Genomic DNA, 21497 nt, shown 5'->3' with positions numbered 1-21497 from the left:
CCACAACACAATCAAACCTACTCATCATCTGTTAACTTGGGGCAAAATGTACTTTATATTCATCTACCAAATGTTTCTCGAGTATAAGAAATCTCTCAGTATTTGGAAGTTGTCATAAGATGTCCTTTCCATTTAGAGTTATTTTAACTCAGAGGTTAGATTTGTTGATTGATATGCTATTTTGCCTCCAAGCTGAACTGACCTGACTGAACCAGATCAAACCTGGCTCACTGTACTTGACAACTAACATTGTGAATGATGGCAACAGCATCAAGCAGAAGTCTGGGAGTAATGCTGTAATCAGTCATTGTCAACTCCATAAAATAGGAAATAGCTTTTAAAATAGATTGAAAGCATTCATTGTGACCATGAACTATTTGTAGGCAGGTGACTTAAACTCTATAATCTACCTGAACCTATGCCTGAATCTTTCTTTGTCCCGACTTGACCCAGGCTTAACCTTGTGGCCTGAGCGTTAAAGTCAAAATTTCTTTGTTTTGTATTCTTTTTCTTGCAGTAAAATTCTCATCACTTTTTACAGAGGTTTACAAAGGTGATAACTAAATACCTTGTCTCTGTGCCAGGTAACAAATGTGCTACACCCTGTTATTTGCCTCTCTGAAATAATGAATATCTGTTAAAAGGGAGTACTTGCAGACCTTAGTGAGCTGTTACACCTAGCTATTTGACAGCCACAGGCCATGTAGAATTTCCCATAGGCGTTTCAAACGATATTAATATTTACCAATATTGATCAAAATCAGCCCACACACCTAAACTATGAGTGACTACAAAAACAACTCTCTCAGTCACAGTTCAAAACAGGAAGTTGACCATTTTAAGAACTTTTGAACTTCACGTGATCTTCTCATAATCAAACTATCTGAGCACCACCGAAGTTTCCACGTGTCATAAGAGTTCACTACTCAGAGTTCTCATCAAACAACAAGAATTATTTAGTTATAACTGTGAAATTCCTAATTAAAACAACTTCAAAATGGATTTGACAACAAATAAAGTATGTGTCAGACACCCAAAATGGACAAACCTTTCAGTAAGTTTTGAATTGTGGTCTTTCCCCACCAGACACACAAAGATTTTTGCCCTACTTTTGGTGCTTAATCAACCTTGGCAGACCTTAACTGACTATCATAGATGGTCATGACACTGGCCCAGTAAACCTATAAAGGGAGGCAAATCAGGAGGGAGGGGGGTACAACCTCTTTGCGGTGCGGGCCGTGGCTTTTCTGTGCCGTCCTTCGGCTTGCTGGGTCAGTCTCTTTCCGTTGGGCATGGTAGTGGGCGGGGTGGTGTGTGACAGGGTTTGCTTGACTGCCTGGCTGGCGCCGGTGGTTTTGGTTGATTTGTCTATGGGGGGTGCAGGTGCCTATGCTGGCGCTGGGTTTGCATTTGGGTGGGCCTGCCGTTTCAGGTCAGGTGTGGCTTATAGGCCGCCTCGGTGTTGGTGTGGGGTGTGTTTTGTTGCTCCACTGGCTTGGTTGTGGCTGTGGTCCGGTGCTGGCCTAGGGGGCATCAGGAACTGGGCACTCGTTTGGCTCTGCACCTAGGGTTCACAGATGGTTGGGCATGTTGGTTGTGTGCCCTTCTTTGTGTCACATATTCTTGTTGTGCTACGCTGGCTGGTCTGCCCTTTTTTTTGGAGTGGGGCCACACTCTTGGTCGTCGCTGTATGTGTATGGCTGCCTCCTCTTTTTGGGGTCTTTTTTAGGTGGGGGGCCTATTTCCTCTCCACCACACTCTCTGCCAATGGCTGGTGTCTCTGCCAGCTGGTGTATTAGTGGTTTTCAGTGTCCAGTGCTTTGGTGCTCACTCCCAGTGTCTGCTTGCCAGGGCCTGGGCCCCCTGACCCATTTGGGCCTTTGCTTGAGGACTGAAGTGCCTCGGAGTCTTGGGTCTCTGGCTGGATCTGCTCCGACATAGACAGCTGCCGGCGGAACCTGTGGGCTCGTTGCTACAGCTCTCTGGGGGGGTTGCGGTCGTCCCGTCGGTGGTCTTCCCAAGGTTCCCGTGCTCTGGAGGGCCTTTGGATGTCCGCCGTATCCGTCCTGTCTCAGGGCCAGGGGGGCAAGTCTGTGGCTTCTCACACTCGATGGCTCGTCACACTCATTATTGCATATTTTTATGAAGAAACCTTATATACACAAGCATGCTCACACTTACAACCACAGGTGTTTAGATTCAGTTACCACTTAATACATCTTGCATTCATTACCGTGCATTTTTCGATAACAATGCTTTTGTCATATTTGTTTCTGCAGGTGTGGAGACAGTCTTCTAGGGTGTTATGTTGGATTCTCTTCACCCTTCATTCTCTCCTCTATTCTTTTCTCCTCTCCCTTTTTCCTCTCTCTCTCTTTCTTGCTTCTTTTTTTTTTTTTCCTTTTCACTTCCGTCTCAATTGCAATTGAAATATTCCCAAAGCAGTTTCTAATAACGTTTCTTTTATAAATATCAAGTGGACCATTATAGCGTTAGCCGTAATGCTCAATTGGTGAAAGTAAATATGTTGGAATTCTTCTTGGCACTCAGACAACAATTCTGAGTCCTACTCTGCTGGACAGGACATGGTAAAAACATTAAAAATAAATAAAAAGAGGAAGCTCATCTTATTTCCATGTATCCGAGATCCATATCTCAAGACCATAGGTGGGGAGTGGAATATTCAATTCAATTCAATTCAATTCAAAGATACTTTATTGATCCCCGAGGGGAAATTAGAATATAGACAATCCAGTCAGTCGAAAGCTGATCTTTTTAGCTAAGCTTTTTTTTTATCAACACAACAGGCTGTGCATGTGCTCCCCATTACTACAGATGATGTTAAAATCCAACAATCCATCTTCTGCTCCATCCTAGCATCACTTGTTAATAAAACACAAAGCTACTTGAACTCTTCTGCTTGAGGCAGAGAATGACCCCCAGATGTAATAATTTCATTTGCCAGGCTTTGTAGTTTAGTTTTTTTTTTTTTTTTCTCCTGCCTGCTTTAAACTAAAAAACAAGGAAACGGCTTCTCACCATCTTCATGTTTGTGTCACAACAGTAGACAGTATCAACTTGTTTGTTAGCTTTTTTATAACAATGTAGCAAGCTTGTACCCTCTTTTTCCCTCAAGCTAGTAATTTGAAGTCTTACCGTTTTCACAGGAAGACTGAATGACCTTTAATAAAGCTATGTTACCCTTCTCTTAAAGTTATTAGCTGTGGATGGGTGGACTGTTGAGGAGGGAAGGCAGAGTAATGTAGCTGTCAAGTCCTCTTATACATCCTAAAGTAGCTTTGCACCATCTCAGTCTGAAGAGGCCCCATGTTTCTGCTATCCTCAGATCAGAAAAAAACAATAATTGAGGGAGGTATTTGTAGCAAATTCTCAGACCAGATATTGAACTGAAAATGAAATATTGAAACTGCTACTCTAGCTGCCGAATTTGTACACGTTTCCTTTTTGATCTTTGTTCATATTGCACTTTTCCCCATGCAGTCTAGATTTAGGGAAACTTTGAGTGGCCCAGACTTATGGCTTTTTTTCACCATTTACCTATTCTATATTCTTCTCTTCACCTCCCCTGCCAGTCTGTATCCACCTGCTAGATGATGAAGCATGATCAATATCTTTGTGATAACTCTGGGGAGTGTCACAGCTATGACAACATTAAAAATCCCTGTTTGGTTCAGTGTTCTCCCAAAACGAATTTATTGGCTCGGAGAAGACAGGTCTGTTTTCTGGAATATTGAAAGCACATTAAGACCTTCCTCTGAGCATAGATGTCTGCACTCTCCAGCAGCTTTTAGTTTGATCCTTGCCATGATTCACAACATAAGAGAAGCAGAAAGGTTTGGAAATTCCAGTGTGGAATTGAGAACTGGGACTATGGTGTAAATATAAACGGAAAATAATCTGTTTGCATGTGAAGCCCTGAGTTGCATCGTTGCCATACTACTTTGCTAAGCAACTCCCTCCAAGTCAGTATGTCATTAGCATTGTTGCCTTTCCTCTCTTCCTCTTGCTCCCTCAACCATCCATTTTTTGCCATGCAGCCAGTCCCCCATCCCACGCTCATTACTGTGTGCCCATTAATTCTATTAAGTAACCATTAAACAAGTGCTGATAAGACCAAATGAACGTCAAGCTCTGACAGCTAATAACTACCATCCCACGTTGACACATTCAACTCTGGCAAGAAGAAAAGAAGACATTATGTGCAACAAGTGGTCCAGCTGTGAAAAAAGAAAAGGTAGAAGAGTAGGAAGCTGAGCATACTCCCTCACTGTTAATATTGGACTCATATCCAGTTGTTCAGTGCTCAGCGGTAAAGTGACACAGCGGTGGATTTTCAGAGGGGCATTTTCTTTCTTGTCACTCTCATCGTGGGGATTTCGGATCAAACAGTAGGGAGGGAGCATTGCCAAATCAGCTGAGTGAGCAGAGTGAAAGAAAGGATAACAGCTAAAAAAGCGGAAACTACCCACAAATAAAATCCCCCCACATCATATATCTTTTTTTTTTTTGTTCTGTTTTTTTTCTGTTCTGTTGCTTTTGGTTATGTGTCAGCATTTTACTTTGATGACATTATGTGTGATAATGTTTTAATTTCATATAAGATTTAATCTTACCAGAGGCATAGGCTAATGGGAAGGAAGAGCTCTACCAAGACAACTTCCATTTCAAAAATATCACTGTGTATCATGCAAACAAATTTTAGAAACCATTAAACTGCCATGATGTTTAGATTAAAAGTCCACTGACAGAGGAGGTTATTTGAAATATCTAATGCAACACAAATGCTTTTTGTGCTTTTCCCTTGAGATGATGGTACTGGAAAGAGGAGGAGAAATCATTTAAAAGTTTTCACATGCTGTGATATCATTGTTTTTCATGCCACAATTCCTTTTTAACATTTAGCATCTATGACCAGATCCCACCCAGAGTCGAGTTGGTGAATGGTTGTGAAGTGGGAGGCACAATCAGTTAAAGCAACACAATTTAAATCAGTGGTGCTAATAGCACTGTCATCCAGTAGATGTGAATGGAATCAATAAAACTGATCACTTTTTATTTTTTACAACACAATTCTTCATTTAACACATCACTACCCGGGCCAGATACAGAAAAAAAAATACTGAGACCCTGACTGACCACTGTAAAAGCTGAAGTGGCATGGAAGGTTGAAGTTAGCCCACAGCTGTTGCCACAGAGCCTCCTAGATAGGTAATCATAGAGTTAGCTTGGCAAGTAAGTGTGAGGTGTAAGGATCACAAACAGCTCTCTGCTAAAATCAATGGTGCTAAAAAAAAACAGACCCAAAATTTTATTTATTTAATGTTTGAAAGAAGTTCAAATAGATGTTGGCAATCCTACGCATTGAAGAATTCCCCAGAAGGAATGCATCTACAACATATTTTATAGACAAAGTATCTTCTGGATCTGGTATGCTGCATGACTTTTCCGGCTCCAGATAGGGTTGGTTTTGTTCATGGGCATCTGGTTCCTTATAAAATCCTCAGCTATGTCAAAATTACCCAATTTTCTGATAAACCACACACTAATGACCTTTTTGAAACTGTCTTGCAAATATTTCAACAACTACAGTCTCAAACTTTGAACACAAACTAAATTTGCAGGTAAATGTGTTTTAAAAGCTTTATTATCCTATGTCCAGTTGGACAATGAGAACTTGGACAGGTTCTCTTTTGAGCAGGAGCCTACCAGAAGGAAGGTCACACATGAACTGGATTCCAGTTGTGAGAGGTTCACAATGTCATTAGCCAGTCATTTTTTCATTTTCTACTGCTTATTCCATAGTGGGTCACGGGGGAGCTGGTGCCTATCTCCAGCAGTCTATTTTTGTAGCAGATTACATTGAAAATGTTTCAACGATCGGGTCTTTAATTGCAGTGCCTTTATTCAGAGGCAGAAGAAAAAATCCATCTTAAGAAATTTACAGGTATAACTGCTGTCAATAGTTGCTAAACCCTCCTTTTGCCAACAGGATAGCCCTTAGTCATCTCCTTTAACATTTCACAAGGTTGGAGCAAACAGAAAAGAGATTCTTGATAATTCCTCTTGGCATAATCTCTAGATTGTCAGGAGTATTAAATTAACTATGCTCTTTTCTCTTCCGCTCACCCCCAAAGTTTCTTATAGGGCTTGGGTCAGACCTATCATGACCTTTGAAAGAAGTTGATTTTATGAGTGATGCACCATTTCTGTGTGAAGTATCATTGCTCTGTTGAAAGACCCATTTGCAATCCTTTTTGAGATTACAGGCAGACTCCATCTGATTTATAGAGTTCATGCAATACATTCTAAAAAGGTTCCGAGGGCTTTTGAAGAGAAAAGGGCCAACAGCATGAGAGATCCTCCATTATACTTCACAGTGGAGTTCATGCCTTGTTTAACACCTAACCCACCTAGAGTACTTATTGATGAAAATCTCAGTCTTAGTCTAAGGCTAAATCTTTTTCCCTATAAGCAAACCACCAGTTAGCATGTAGATGATGTCTACTAGTAGTAATGGAGACTTGATGACCCCAAAAAAACAACTGTTTGCTGCAGTTTTCCAATAGCAAGCTGTGGAGATTTTCATTTTAACACACTCACAATCCTCCTTACTTGGTGGCAAGATAAATATGTGTCCATGTACAGTTAATGGCTAAAATAAGTTTTTGTATCACATCTGAGTCATATTTATACGGCAGGAAAACAGAGAGACATGGTTTACTAATAAGAACTTTTTTCTCTTTAGTGCAGTTGCTGAACTTGCACAGAGTCATGGCTCTGTTGAGCCATCCATTCCTTTAGCTCTTAGCAGCCATGACTGTGGGATTCTTCTTGAATAAAATTGATTCTATTAGGAAGAAAATCTTTGACATACTCCCGAAGATAATTACTTCATCCTCAGCAAGTGAGACAACATTGGAAATAACTGCGGAACCTGATTTGTGTTTGGACTGTTTTGATCCTGTGAAGCTTCCTGAGTTATCAGAAATATTAGCTTCATCTAAACCTTCAACTTGTATGTTAGACCCAATCCCAACCAAATTATTTAAGGAAGTGTTCCCTCTGATTCCCAGCCCCATTTTAAATATGATTAATCTATCTTGGATATGTACCACAGGCTTTTAAGTTAAGAAACCTTCGCTTGATCGAGATGACTTGAAAAATTACAGATCTATATCCAATCTTCCATTCTTATCTATAATTCTTGAGAAAATTGTTGCTAATCAAATGTGTGAGCATTTACACAGCAATGACCTATTTGAAGAGTTTCAGTCAGGTTTCAGAGCTGATCATAGCACTGAAACAGCTCTGCTGAAAGTCACTAATGATATTCTTATGGTCTCAGATAATGGACTTGTGTCTGTTCTGGTTCTGTTAGATCTCAGAGCTGCATTTGATACAGTCGACCATAATATTCTCTTAGAAAGGCTGGAATATGCTGTAGGGATCAGGGGAACAGCGCTAAGCTGGTTTAAATCTTATCTGTCTGACAGATTCCAGTTTGTTCATGTAAATGATAAATCATCTTTAAACTCCAGGGTAAATTGTGGAGTACCACAGGGTTCAGTACTTGGGCCAATTCTCTTTACTATATATATGCTTCCAATAGGTCAAATTATCAGGCAGCATGGGATACATTTTCACTGTTACGCTGATGATACTCAGCTTTACTCATCCATAAATCCTGATGAGCCCAACCAGTTAGATAGACTACAAGCATGTCTTGAAGATATAAAAACTTGGAGAACTTTAAATTTTTTGCTTCTAAATTCAGACAAGACAGAAGTTGTCGTCTTTGGACCGGAGTCTTTAAAAAAGAAACTGCTTAGTCAATCACTTAACCTGGATGGCATTAAATTGACCTCCAGTAATAAAGTAAAAAACCTTGGTGTTATTTTTGACCAGGACCTGTCATTTAAATCCTATATTAAACAGGTTTCTAGGATTTCCTTCTTTCATCTCCAGAACATTGTCAAAATTAGAAATATCCTGTCCAGGAGTGACACTGAAAAACTAGTCCATGCATTTGTTACTTCAAGGCTGGACTATTGTAATTCGTTACTATCAGGATGTCCACAAAATGCAGTTAAAAGCCTTCAGCTTATTCAAAATGCTGCAGCAAGAGTTCTGATGAAAATTAAAGAGAGATCATATTTCTCCTATTTTAGCTTCCCTTCATTGGCTCCCTGTTAAATCCAGAATACAATTTAAAATGATCCTCCTCACATATAAAGCCCTTAATGATTTAGCTCCATCATACATCAGAGATCTGATTGTTTCATATGTTCCTAACAGAGCACTTCGTTCTCAGACTGCAGGTTTACTGGTGGTTCCTAGAGTCTCTAGAAGTAGAATGGGAGGCAGATCCTTTAGTTATCAGGCTCCTCTCCTGTGGAACCAGCTCCCAGTTTTAGTCCGTGAGGCAGACACCCTGTCTACTTTTAAGGCTAGGCTTAAAACGTTCCTTTTTGATAAAGTTTATAGTTAGAGTGGCTTAGATTATCCTGAGCTATCTTCCTTATTTTTTTTACCTCCACCTTCCTCCCTCCCTGTTGGTTGGAGTAAGGGGGAGTCAGGTTTAGCCTAAACCGGCTCAGTTATGGTTGAGGTGCAAACACACCCTCCATTTCTGCTACCTGTGTGACCCCTTCTCTTTTGCGATGGTTGTGATAAGTCTGACAGAGGTATCCCAATCCTTGCGGTTTTTAGTATAACAATGACCATCAGTGGGAGCCTTTGTGGGGTGCCTTGAGACGACGTTGTTGTAAATAAGCGCCGTTTAACTAAATAATCTGAACTGAAACTATCTGTGTAGTTATGCTGCCATAGGCTTAGGCTGCTGGAGGACATAATGACCACTTTCACCCTCTTCGCTACATTCTCACACTACTCTCCAATTTTGCATTATTTGCTGTTATTTCAGCTTTTAACCTTGTTCTCTCTATTCTCTTCCTAGAAGCTACACCTGGCCTGGCTCTGTGTCTACCTGTGACACCTTTCTGGAGAGGGGAATTGTCCGAGCTTCTGCTGGCAACAACTTAATGCTCACCCTCTACCGATGATCCACATAGCCTTGTCTTTTAGTGTTTAACCCTTTCTCTCTCCTAGACATGGCGACTGACTGAGCTTCACTGTAACTAACTCTATGTGCTCTCTTTCAGACTCTAACCTTGAAAACTGGCTCAGAGTTTATCTGTTCTTTCTTTCTAGGTGAAACGACTAAAGGAGCTACATCCATTAACATTTACTTTTCCTTCCCATAGAAAGTACTCCTAGATCAGTGCTTCTTTGTTCTCTTTGTGTCTCTGCTCTGTTCTCTCAAACCCCCAGTCGGTTGTGGCAGATGGCCGCTCACACTGAGCCTGGTTCTGCTGGAGGTTTCTTCCTGTTAAAAGGGAGTTTTTCCTCTCCACTGTCGCTACATGCATGCTCAGTATGAGGGATTGCTGCAAAGTCAATGCCAGTGACTTTCCACCGTCTCTACATGCTCATCCAGGAGGAGGGAATGCTGCAAGTCACTGACTGGATGCAATCTGCTGGGTTTCCTTAGATAGAACAACTTTTTATCCAATTTGAATAAATAACTAAATCCGACTGCACTGTTCAATTGTTAATATTAATTGGAATGTATGTACCTGACTGTTGTGAAATGCCTTGAGACAAAATGTGTTGTGAATTGACGCTATATAAATAAACTGAATTGAATTGAATTGAAGAAACTATGATCTGCAATGGACTGGCGACCTGTCCAGGGTGCACCCTGGCTCTCGCCTGTAGACTGCTGGAGATAGGCACCAGCTCACCCGTGACCAACTATGGAATAAGCAGTATAGAAGATCAATGAATGAATGATCAGTAAAAAAAAGTACAATATACGTAAACTTCTGTCAGTCTGCCCCAGGGCAGCTGTGGCTGCAATGTAGCCTTCCACTGTCAGTGTGTGAATGTATGTATGAATAGGTGGATGACTGATTGTGGTGTTAAGTGCTTTGGAGTCCTCTGACTTCATAAAGAGCATTAACCACAACGCTTCAGTTTGACTTATTTTAGATTGGTAATGGCTGTACCACAGGTGCTTTTGTGTAAAAACATTTTTCTCCTAATCTTGGATTTTCCTGGCATCTACATGTATTTAGTAAATTTAAAATTTATTTTTTTCTAAAATATTCAAAGTTAGATAAAGCTGCTGCAATAAAAATACTTAATTGTAAGGCTCCTTACATGTTTTTAAGAAGAAGTTGGGATAATTGTAAAATTATTCCAACTGCAAATGTCAGTGTATTTTGTATGGATGTCAAGTGTTTTAAGTGGCACATAGTTATTAAGTGGAAGGAAAAGGATTTAAGGTTTTTTTCTTTTTTTTATTTACATATAAAAATTTGACAACTGTGCTGTGCATTTGTTTAGATCCCTTTACTCTGTTAACCCTAAATAAAATCCAGTGCAACAATTGTTTTAATGTGATGGTAGCTTAAATTTTGTAAAACAGAAATTGCAAGAACAACTATGATATTTGTGAGAATTAAGTTGTTTTATGATTTCAGAAATCAGCTTTGGTCTTGGCACCAGTTTTGACTAGCAGTTAGCATCATCTTCTGGGTAAATCTAATTTATATTTGCACAAAATAAACACAGTATGAGGACTGTCTAGGTAAGATGTTGACCACTTATTACTTTTCAGTAGAATCCAGTTTAAAAAAATCTGAGCCATTTCTTCAAGTTAGGATTTAGTTGTTGTATGGGACTGTAAAAATAATGAGTGTTTGAGCTTTCTGCCCTCATATATTCATGAATAATCTTATGTAATATTGCGTTTTGGTGTTTCTATATGCATTTTTGAAGACACGTTTCAAATTGTTATTCTTTCAATAAATTGAAACTGTGACATGAGGTGCACAAAGTTTAGAGCAGCCAACATCGTCAGCATATTTTCATTTACTGGCTGTTGCCTTGCAGGGGATTTTGAAGGATAAAGAGGCGTTATGTAGTGGCAGCGTTAGTCATCTCATCTATTTCTGATCTAGCCTAAAACTCGTCCTTGCTGCTGCTCAGATTGAGTGATGAGGAAGGACGAGGTAATGGCAGAGAGGAAAAGGGGAGTTGCAACATCAGTTTGTGCAATTCATCAAGACACATCCAACGCACAAGGGGGTGGGGCATCAAAACAGACACCAATAAACACTCTGATCCCCTATCTCTCACTCTCATATAAACTCATTTATCTTTACAGCACTGTGAAAGCTATCATCATGGAGAAGAGCAGATCAGTGTTCCTGTTTGAGGACTGATCATTCTGCTCAAGTGCTGCTTGTCCAGTAAGTTGAGTTAAGGGGTCCCATTTGTTTCAGAACTCAATGATGGCTAAACTAGATGAGGAAAGGTGGGACAGAGGTAGATTGGTGGATGGAAATTAAAGAGGATGCATTTGGACATTTATGTATCTGTGAACTTGTTTTTCTGCATGGGGAAAAGAGAAAGGATTGATTTAATGAAAATTTAAAGTTATAGGAAGAAGAAAGAGAAAACAAATAAATGTATTGCATAAAAGGACAGGGATATGGAAAATGCAAAAAATAGTAGCAAAGAACAATAAAAGTCTGTGTGGTTTAAGGAGAATGGACGCTTTCCAAACATGAATGAAGAATGGGAGTAGAACAAGGGGAAGGGAGCATACTATTATAAGAATGACAAAGCAGGGAGAGAGAGAGAGAATGAAAGGATGGATGAATTCATGGATTATAAATGGCTTGTCCTGAATGTGTCAGCAGTGTTTCCTCTCTGTACTCCAATGGAGGAACCTGCTAAATCAATCGGAAGTTTTCTGCTAGCACAGTGGACGCCCCGAGTCATGATCACTGTAATTTCCTCTCATGCTGGTACTATATTTGTAGCTTTAGGCAAATCTCATCTCTTTCCTCTCACGTTTCCCTCGCTGCCTAAATACTGCTGTTGCCATGTAGTAAAAGTAGATTGGCTGGTGCTAATTCTACCAGAAGGTAAACTATGTAGGCTGGGAGAAGCACTTAGAAAAATAAATCTGTGATAATAAATATAAAAAAATGGAGTACAAAGTCTGTATATTTAATCAAAGGTCAACATTGCATGCTGAACACTAGCTATCAAATTAAATTGCATTTTCTATGACTCAAAATAAAATAGTAACTAATGAGCAAATAGGAGGCAGCCACATCACTCATCAGATAACTTAGGAAACAAAGAAATCTACTTTCCCACAGGCAGATCATCTTGCAAAAAGGGGCAAGAAAGTAAAGTCTCCACCTCAAGCCTTTTTACAAGGCCAAAAACAATTGGCAGTTTGACTTGTGATTGAGGCTTCACCTTTAGGTAAAAGGGCAAGGACCCCTAAGTTTGGGCTTAATTTAAGTAGTATGAGCTAGCTAACAAAGGCTTGGAGTGACCTACAGGCAGCTCACTAATAAGACCAGTGAAAAAGATAAGTGTTGCTTTCGATGCCCTAGATCTAGGTCTCTTAAACTTAACGTCAAAAGTTTGCAACAACAAATCATGAGCAAATCAGTTTTATTAAATTTCATTACAACTTACAGCGAAAGACATATACAGTTAATTCCTACCATTGCTTTTTCGTGACTCCTAAGTTGCTCTACTATATGACAGCAAAGCAAAATGAGGACTCAGTTTATTTGAGATTCTTACTTGAACTTGACTCAATGTTAAAGCTGCTTATGCCTCAACCAATAAAGTACCTTTCTGTACACACAAAAACTGAATTTAAAGGGCATTTTTTGCTTAAAGAAGACTCAGTGTTAGCTACTTTCAGCATCTATGAGGTTTTAAAAATGAAGCCAGCATAAGCAGAGATGTAAGAAGTTATTGTGAAGTGTACGGAAACAATTTTCTACCACGTCAGTCGTTCAGGCTGCAACAGACTGAAAGAGAGTGAGAATTAAAAGATAACCAGGAGGCTAAATGTAATGCAGCAAAGTTGCTCTGTTTTGTCATTTTGAGCTTTCAACCTCTCTGTCATGGAACCTGCTGAATTTGGAAATGTTGGCAACCTTTTGTAAATCTTAGAGTCATCTACATTTTTTTATGGAAAACCCAGTGAGATTTCCCATTGCAGGCAAATGTGGCCCAAATCTGAATTTTTGGGGGTCAAGTGATCAGGTCAGACTTTTTAGAACAAGTGTGAACATTCATATCTGGCCCTTGTCTTACTTTTTCAAGTCACATTTGAGCCACATTCATATGTGGTCCTGAAACCGACTCGTATCTGATCTTTTGGAATGTGACTCCAGTGGGAACGACCAAGGTGCATTAGATGTGACTTTGACATCACTTTCCATCGCATTTGTCACAATTTTGCGCCACCCAGCAGCAAACGGTAGCAGTTGGCAAAACAGATGGGGGGGCTACAACAGAACTGCACGGTGGGGTGACAGCGAGATGTTAGATCTCGTTTATGAACAGAGATAAAACTTTACCCAAGCCTAATTGAAAGGCTCATAGGAACTGTCTGCATGTGGGATGTAGTTTGTATTGTAAAATTTTAATTTGCTATCGAAGTTACCGAGCATGTGATGATCTGCCCCTGCTGTAGTCCTATACACTGGATTGCATCAAGTCTTCTGCCTGTGGAGTTGAGAGGAGAGGCGCTGACATATATGATTAAAAGTTGCTATCGACATGATAAAGTTCTGAATAAACTCGGTTTCTGTAAATTTGTTAACATCCCTGCCCCACAATTGCTGACTGTGTCTCCGCATCTAAACAGTTTATTGTGCTGAATTGCTAGTCAGATCTCCCTAAAACGGAGCGTTTCACTCTCCTTTTATTCATGTGTATCCCACACAGCCCCCGCTGACAATAAATGGCTTCTGTTGTACACTTAAACCATAAGACCTATTTCTCAGTGTTTACTGTTGTGCTGCACTTGACGGCTCTCGTATTGTTCTTATGAGCATGCGGGTCAGTTTGGAGATGCAACATTTTCAGAGTAATGTGAACGACCACACAAAACAAATCAGATTCCTGAAAAAATCGGATTTGAGCATTAAGAGGACCTACAGTGGAAACGTGTCCTAATGCTACCAATATAAATAAATACAAAACAAATAAACTTTAAATAATACCATAATCATGTATACAGCAGCAACAGAATTCACAACACATTTTTATAAATTGCCATGAACCATTAAAAAACTCTTTGATTAATGTTTGGACCATGGAAACATGGACCTGAGCGTGCTAAGTGAGCATGAGCTTACTTAACAAATCCATTGATTTTTAGTGTACAGGGCCTTGCGAAAGTATTCGGCCCTCTTGAACTTTTCAACCTTTTGTCACATTTCAGGCTTCAAACATAAAGATATAAAATTCAAATTTTTTGTGAAGAATCAACAACAAGTGGGACACAATCGTGAAGTGGAATGAAATTAATTGGATGTGTCAAAATTTTTTAACAAATAAAAAACTGAAAAGTGGGGCTTGCAATATTATTCGGCCCCTTTACTTTCAGTGCAGCAAACTCACTCCAGAAGTTCAATGAGGATCTCTGAATGATCCAATGTTGTCACAAATGACTGATGATGATAAATAGAATCCACCTGTGTGTAATCAAGTCTCCGTATAAATGCACCTGCTCTGTGATAGTCTCAGGGTTCTGTTCAAAGTACAGAGAGCATCATGAAGACCAAGGAACACACCAGGCAGGTCCGAGATACTGTTGTGGAGAAGTTTAAAGCTGGAGTAAGATACAAAAAGATTTCCCAAGCTTTAAACATCCCAAGGAGCACTGTGCAAGCAATCATATTGAAATGGAAGGAGTATCAGACAACTGCAAATCTACCAAGACCCGGCCGTCCCTCTAAACTTTCATCTTGAACAAGTAGAAGACTGATCAGAGATGCAGCCAAGAGGCCCATGATCACTCTGGATGAACTGCAGAGATCTACAGCTGAGGTGGGAGAGTCTGTCCATAAGACAACAATCAGTCGTACACTGCACAAATCTGGCCTTTATGGAAGAGTGGCAAGAAGAAAGCCATTTCTCAAAGATATCCATAAAAAGTCTCATTTAAAGTTTGCCACAAGCCACCTGGGAGACACACCAAACATGTGGAAGAAGGTGCTCTGGTCAGATGAAACCAAAATCGAACTGTTTGGCCACAATGCAAACGATATGTTTGGCGTAAAAGCAACACAACTCATCACCCTGAACACACCATCCCCACTGTCAAACATGGTGGTGGCAGCATCATGGTTTGGGCCTGCTTTCGTCAGCAGGGACAGGGAAGATGGTCAAAATTGATGAGAAGATGGATGGGGTCAAATACAGGACCATTCTGGAAGAAAACCTGTTGGAGTCAGCAAGAGACCTGAGACTGGGACGGAGATTTATCTTCCAACACAATGATCCAAAACATAAAGCCAAATCTACAATGGAATGGTTCACAAATAAACGTATCCAGGTGTTGGAATGGCCAAGTCAAAGTCCAGACCTGAATCCAATCGAGAATCTGTGAAAAGAGCTGAAGACTGCTGTTCACGAACGCTCTCCATCCAACCACACTGAGCTCCAGCTGTTTTGCAAGGAAGAATGGGCAAGAATTTCAGTCTCTCGATGTGCAAAACTGATAGAGACAAACCCCAAGTGACTTGCAGCTGTAATTGCAGCAAAGGGTGGCGCTACAAAGTATTAACGAAAGGGGGCCGAATAATATTGCATGCCCCACGTTTCAGTTTTTTATTTGTTAAAGTAGTTTGACACAGCCAATAAATTTCATTCCACTTCACGATTGTGTCCCACTTGTTGTTCATTCTTCACAAAAAATTTGAATTTAATATCTTTATGTTTGAAGCCTGAAATGTGGCAAGACATTGAAAAGTTCAAGATGGCCAAGTACTTTTGCAAGGCACTGTATCTGTACTTTAGTACAAAGGTACTTGTAAACACTGACTAATTAACTATTAATTGGATTCTTTTATTATATTCATAAAACATTATTTTGTTGGATCAAAACATTAACAATAAGCCCTAAATACTGTATGTGCTTTGGTAGAAGGCAACTGGACTTCTCTGGTTTCTTGAAGCAGATGTCCCTCTCATCCAAAACAGTTCTACAGTTATGAACATGGTTGCAAGTAACAGGCTTATGTTGTAGTCAGTACAATAATCACTAATAGGGCTGCAGCGTAAGTCTTAGAAAGATTAAATCTGAGGCCACCTCCTCTGTTTAGGGTTGTTTTTTTTTTTATGTGTAACACAGATGGCTTCACTCATTTCTCAAACCACCTGTCATTGCTGTCCAGAAAGTGCACATTGCTGTCTTCAGAAGATTTGCAGCCCTTGTCCTGGAATCTAAATGAACCCTGATGAATTTGCTTTTCTTTTTTTTTTTTTTTTTTAAAGATATGTTTTTTGGCAATAGTGGCCTTTATTTTGTATTTTTTGACAGTAGGTAGAGAGGAAAGGGGTAGAGAGAGGGAGAGACATTCGGTAAATGTCGCTGGGTCCGGGACTCAAAGCTGGGACAGCTGCTTCGAGGACTATAGCCTCTGTATATGGTCGCGTGCATCGCCCCCACACCATCAGCGCCGCTGATGGCCATCTGTGTGTGTACCTGCTGTTTGGTTTCTCCAACATACAGGTCCTTCTCAAAATATTAGCATATTGTGATAAAGTTCATTATTTTCCATAATGTCATGATGAAAATTTAACATTCATATATTTTAGATTCATTGCACACTAACTGAAATATTTCAGGTCTTTTATTGTCTTAATACGGATGACTTTGGCATACAGCTCATGAAAACCCAAAATTCCTATCTCACAAAATTAGCATATTTTATCCGACCAATAAAAGAAAAGTGTTTTTAATACAAAAACGTCAACTTTCAAATAATCATGTACAGTTATGCACTCAATACTTGGTCGGGAATCCTTTTGCAGAAATGACTGCTTCAATGCGGCGTGGCATGGAGGCAATCAGCCTGTGGCACTGCTGAGGTCTTATGGAGGCCCAGGATGCTTTGATAGCGGCCTTTAGCTCATCCAGAGTGTTGGGTCTTGAGTCTCTCAATGTTCTCTTCACAATATCCCACAGATTCTCTATGGAGTTCAGGTCAGGAGAGTTGGCAGGCCAATTGAGCACAGTGATACCATGGTCAGTAAACCATTTACCAGTGGTTTTGGCACTGTGAGCAGGTGCCAGGTCGTGCTGAAAAATGAAATCTTCATCTCCATAAAGCTTTTCAGCAGATGGAAGCATGAAGTGCTCCAAAATCTCCTGATAGCTAGCTGCATTGACCCTGCCCTTGATAAAACACAGTGGACCAACACCAGCAGCTGACACGGCACCCCAGACCATCACTGACTGTGGGTACTTGACACTGGACTTCTGGCATTTTGGCATTTCCTTCTCCCCAGTCTTCCTCCAGACTCTGGCACCTTGATTTCCGAATGACATGCAGAATTTGCTTTCATCCGAAAAAAGTACTTTGGACCACTGAGAAACAGTCCAGTGCTGCTTCTCTGTAGCCCAGGTCAGGCGCTTCTGCCGCTGTTTCTGGTTCAAAAGTGGCTTGACCTGGGGAATGCGGCACCTGTAGCCCATTTCCTGCACACGCCTGTGCACGGTTGCTCTGGATGTTTCTACTCCAGACTCAGTCCACTGCTTCCGCAGGTCCCCCAGGGTCCGGAATCGGCCCTTCTCCACAATCTTCCTCAGGGTCCGGTCACCTCTTCTCGTTGTGCAGCGTTTTCTGCCACACTTTTTCCTTCCCACAGACTTCCCATTTAGGTGCCTTGATACAGCACTCTTGGAACAGCCTATTTGTTCAGAAATTTATTTCTTTGTCTTACCCTCTTGCTTGAGGGTGTCAATAGTGGCCTTCTGGACAGCAGTCAGGTCGGCAGTCTTACCCATGATTGGGGTTTTGAGTGATGAACCAGGCTGGGAGTTTTAAAGACCTCAGGAATCTTTTGCAGGTGTTTAGAGTTAACTCGTTCATTCAGATGATTAGGTTCATAGCTCGTTTAGAGACCCTTTTAATGATATGCTAATTTTGTGAGATAGGAATTTTGGGTTTTCATGAGCTGTATGCCAAAATCATCCGTATTAAGACAATAAAAGACCTGAAATATTTCAGTTAGTGTGCAATGAATCTAAAATATATGAATGTTAAATTTTCATCATGACATTATGGAAAATAATTAACTTTATCACAATATGCTAATATTTTGAGAAGGACCTCTAGAGGTCTGAACATTCCTCGCTTGTGTTTGGTTGTTTTATCCCTATAGATGAACTAATCTCTGTCAGAGAGTGTTTTTGGGTTTAAACTAACTAACTAACTAACTAACTAACTGGATATGTTGATACAGAAAAAGAAATAATGCAGATAAAGGAAATTCTTTGTATTTTTTCCTCTGTCATCATCTGGAATTATTAAAAAGTGCAACGTATAATAGCAAATTAAAAGCTGTTTTTGAGGGGGCGGCATGGCCGTTAGCAGAATCATTAATCAGCAGTTAGAGCAAAAACAGCAGCTGCAGACTTGCTGATATGCCTACATAACCACATAACGACTGAGAGAAAAATTGCAATACTCTAAAATCCGTATTAGGAGGTCAAATCTTTTTTTTCATATACACAAAATGTTATTCAGTCATATCTTTAAGTTATTTTATGTTAGTTTAATGTTTGTGTGTTTTGGAGGCTTACATCTTGCTTTATTAGCAAAGAGAAAACTATCCTTGTGAAAGGTTATTAAGAGAGTAGTCAAATCCTGAGAAATATTTTAGAACAGTTTCACTATACCATTTTGTCTTTTTGCCCTCTGGTTTTATTAACTGATGTGAGTCCTTTATTTCTTTTCCTAAAGAGTTTATGAAGGAGCAGAGCATATAGACTATATACACTGCTCAAAAAAATAAAGGGAACACTGAAATAACACATCCTAGATCTGAATGAATGAAATATTCTCATTGAATACTTTGTTCTGTACCAGGTTGAATTTGCTGACAACAAAATCACAAACAAATCATCAATGGAAATCAAATTTATTAACCAATGGAGGCCTGGATTTGGAGTCATACACAAAATTAAAGTGGAAAAAAACACTACAGGCTGATCCAACTTTGATGTAATGTCCTTAAAACAATTCAAAATGAGGCTCAGTATTGTGTGTGGCCTCCACGTGTCGGTAGGACCTCCTTACAACGCCTGGGCATGCTCCCGATGAGACGGTGGATGGTCTCCTGAGGGATCTCCTCCCAGAAATGGACTAAAGCATCCGCCAACTCCTGGACAGTCTGTGGTGCAACGTGACGTTGGTGGATGGAGCGAGACATGATGTCCCAGATGTGCTCAATCGGATTCAGGTCTGGGGAACAGGCGGGCCACTCCATAGCTTTAATGGAACTGCTGACCCCCTCCAGCCACATGAGGTCTAGCATTGTCCTGCATTAGGAGGAACCCGGGGCCAACCGCACCAGCATATGGTCTCACAAGGGGTCTGAGGATCTCATCTTGATACCTAATGGCAGTCAGGCTACCTCTGGCGGGCACATGGAGGGCCGTGTGGACACCCCACACCATTACTGACCCACTGCCAAATCGGTCATGCTGAATGATGTTTCAGGCAGCTGATTGCTCTCCATGGTGTCTCCAGACTCTTTCATGTCTGTCACATGTGCTCAGTGTGAACCTGCTTTCATCTGTGAAGAGCACAGGGCGCCAGTGACGAATTTGCCAATCCTGGTGTTCTCTGGCAAATGCCAAGCATCCTGCACGGTGTTGGGTTGTGAGCACAACCCCCATTTGTGGACGTCAGGCTGGAGGTCATTTTGCAGGGCTCTGGCAGTGCTCCTCCTGTTCCTCCTTGCACAAAGGCAGAGGTAGCGGTCCTGCTGCTGGGTTGTTGCCCTCCTACGGTCTGTGGTCCCCACTTGCAGAACCACTCCTTTATTGAGTGTTTCTTGCTAATCGCCAAAGTTTTCCCCCTGTTGTCTATTTCATTTGCACAACAGCATTTAAATTGATTGTCAATCAGTGTTGCTTTCTAAGTGGACAGTTTGATTTCACAGAAGTTTGATTTACTTGGAGTTATATTGTGTTTTTTAAGTTTTCCCTTTATTTTTTTTGAGCAGTGTATTTTCTGTTTTGATTATATTGCAGTAGTATTTTCAGTTGTCAGAGGATGAGCACACAAACAACAGAAATCTGTAGTCATTTAGCAAGTCAGAGTTTACGCTCTTCTTCTTCAATGACATCCGTGATAGATTCTGCAAACTCCCGTTAGGCTTTGTCTACTAACAGCCCCTGAGACAATTATGTGAAAAGCTGCATTATAAAAGTCATTTTTGAAAATATTTAAACTAATCACTGATCAACCCATGGAAAACATTTTCTGTTGTTATTCTGTGCTCACACAGCTTTTAACCAGATTACTTTCGTATGATATGACCTTTTTGTTACAACATATTAGAAAAATGAAAATTGTTAAAGCCATAAATCTCAATTCACACCTGCTTCCTACCCTGGAATACGCTGTTGCAGCACTGACTTCGGCAAAAATCCCCAGATTGTTGACAATCAGAAGTGAAAGAATTGGAGATGGTCTTAAAAACCTACTCCTGACAAACACCTGAGTGAATTCTCTGCATGTTAGGAGTTGGTTCAGGTGTTGTGCATCCACAGCAGGTTTAATACCAGACACTTAGTCACGCCAAAACTCCTCCGCCTCTCTCAATTTTGTCTCGCATTAACTGAGATATCTCACTTAGAAAGATCACCATGTAATGGGTTATAACATAATGAGCTCAATGGAGAGGGAAAATAAAGCTCTGCTGCAGCATTTCCAAATGTAAGCTGACTTTTCCAAGAGCACATTTTTTGTCACCATCTACACTGTACAAAATATAAGGAAAAATTCATTTTACTGAGTTATTGATCAAGAAAATAATGAAAATTCAGAAATTCAGGAAGCTGATGTACTCATCCCTCGCCTGGATGGGCATCAAATTACATAAAACTTAGACTTTCTGAATGGATAATTTCATGCGGTTTTTGTCATAGAGCGAATCTCGGTTAAAACAATTCTACTGTCAACACAATAAAAACACAAAACTCATATCTGGTTTGATGTATTCTGATGTATCACAGTTCTACATTTATTCTGTTTACATAGGAAAAAGAAATCTGCAACACCCAACGACTGTCGAAGGGGGATTCCAGGATGGATGGATGGATGGCTGGATGGATTTAGACAAGTTTTAGAGAGTAGGATAAGGAAAACATAAAAAACAAATATTTACACTAATTAAATACTTTTTGAACATAGATGTCTTTCTCTATTCTCTAATGATGTAAAACACATTAAAGTGAGAGAGTTTATCAAAGAAACCTCTGACATGTGTCTTTATAAGGGCTAACATTCAGGGAGAGGTCATTATATTTTATATTATCATCAGCAGCATCCTCAACATGAGATCAT

At 40.2% G+C, this 21497-nt stretch overlaps 1 protein-coding gene across 5 annotated transcripts in view; it reads right to left on the bottom strand.

Annotated features, from left to right (window-relative positions):
* The window catches only part of glra1 (glycine receptor, alpha 1), a 172013-nt gene that overhangs the window by 103234 nt on the left and 47282 nt on the right, over positions 1 to 21497 (bottom strand). The gene's annotated exons all lie outside the window — the stretch shown is intronic.

Source organism: Girardinichthys multiradiatus, chromosome 23 (assembly GCF_021462225.1).
Source record: "Girardinichthys multiradiatus isolate DD_20200921_A chromosome 23, DD_fGirMul_XY1, whole genome shotgun sequence".
In the NCBI taxonomy this organism is placed as follows: Eukaryota; Metazoa; Chordata; class Actinopteri; order Cyprinodontiformes; family Goodeidae; genus Girardinichthys; species Girardinichthys multiradiatus.
The sequence above is the reverse complement of the archived record's forward strand: the minus strand, read 5'-3'. Positions and strand labels throughout refer to the sequence as shown.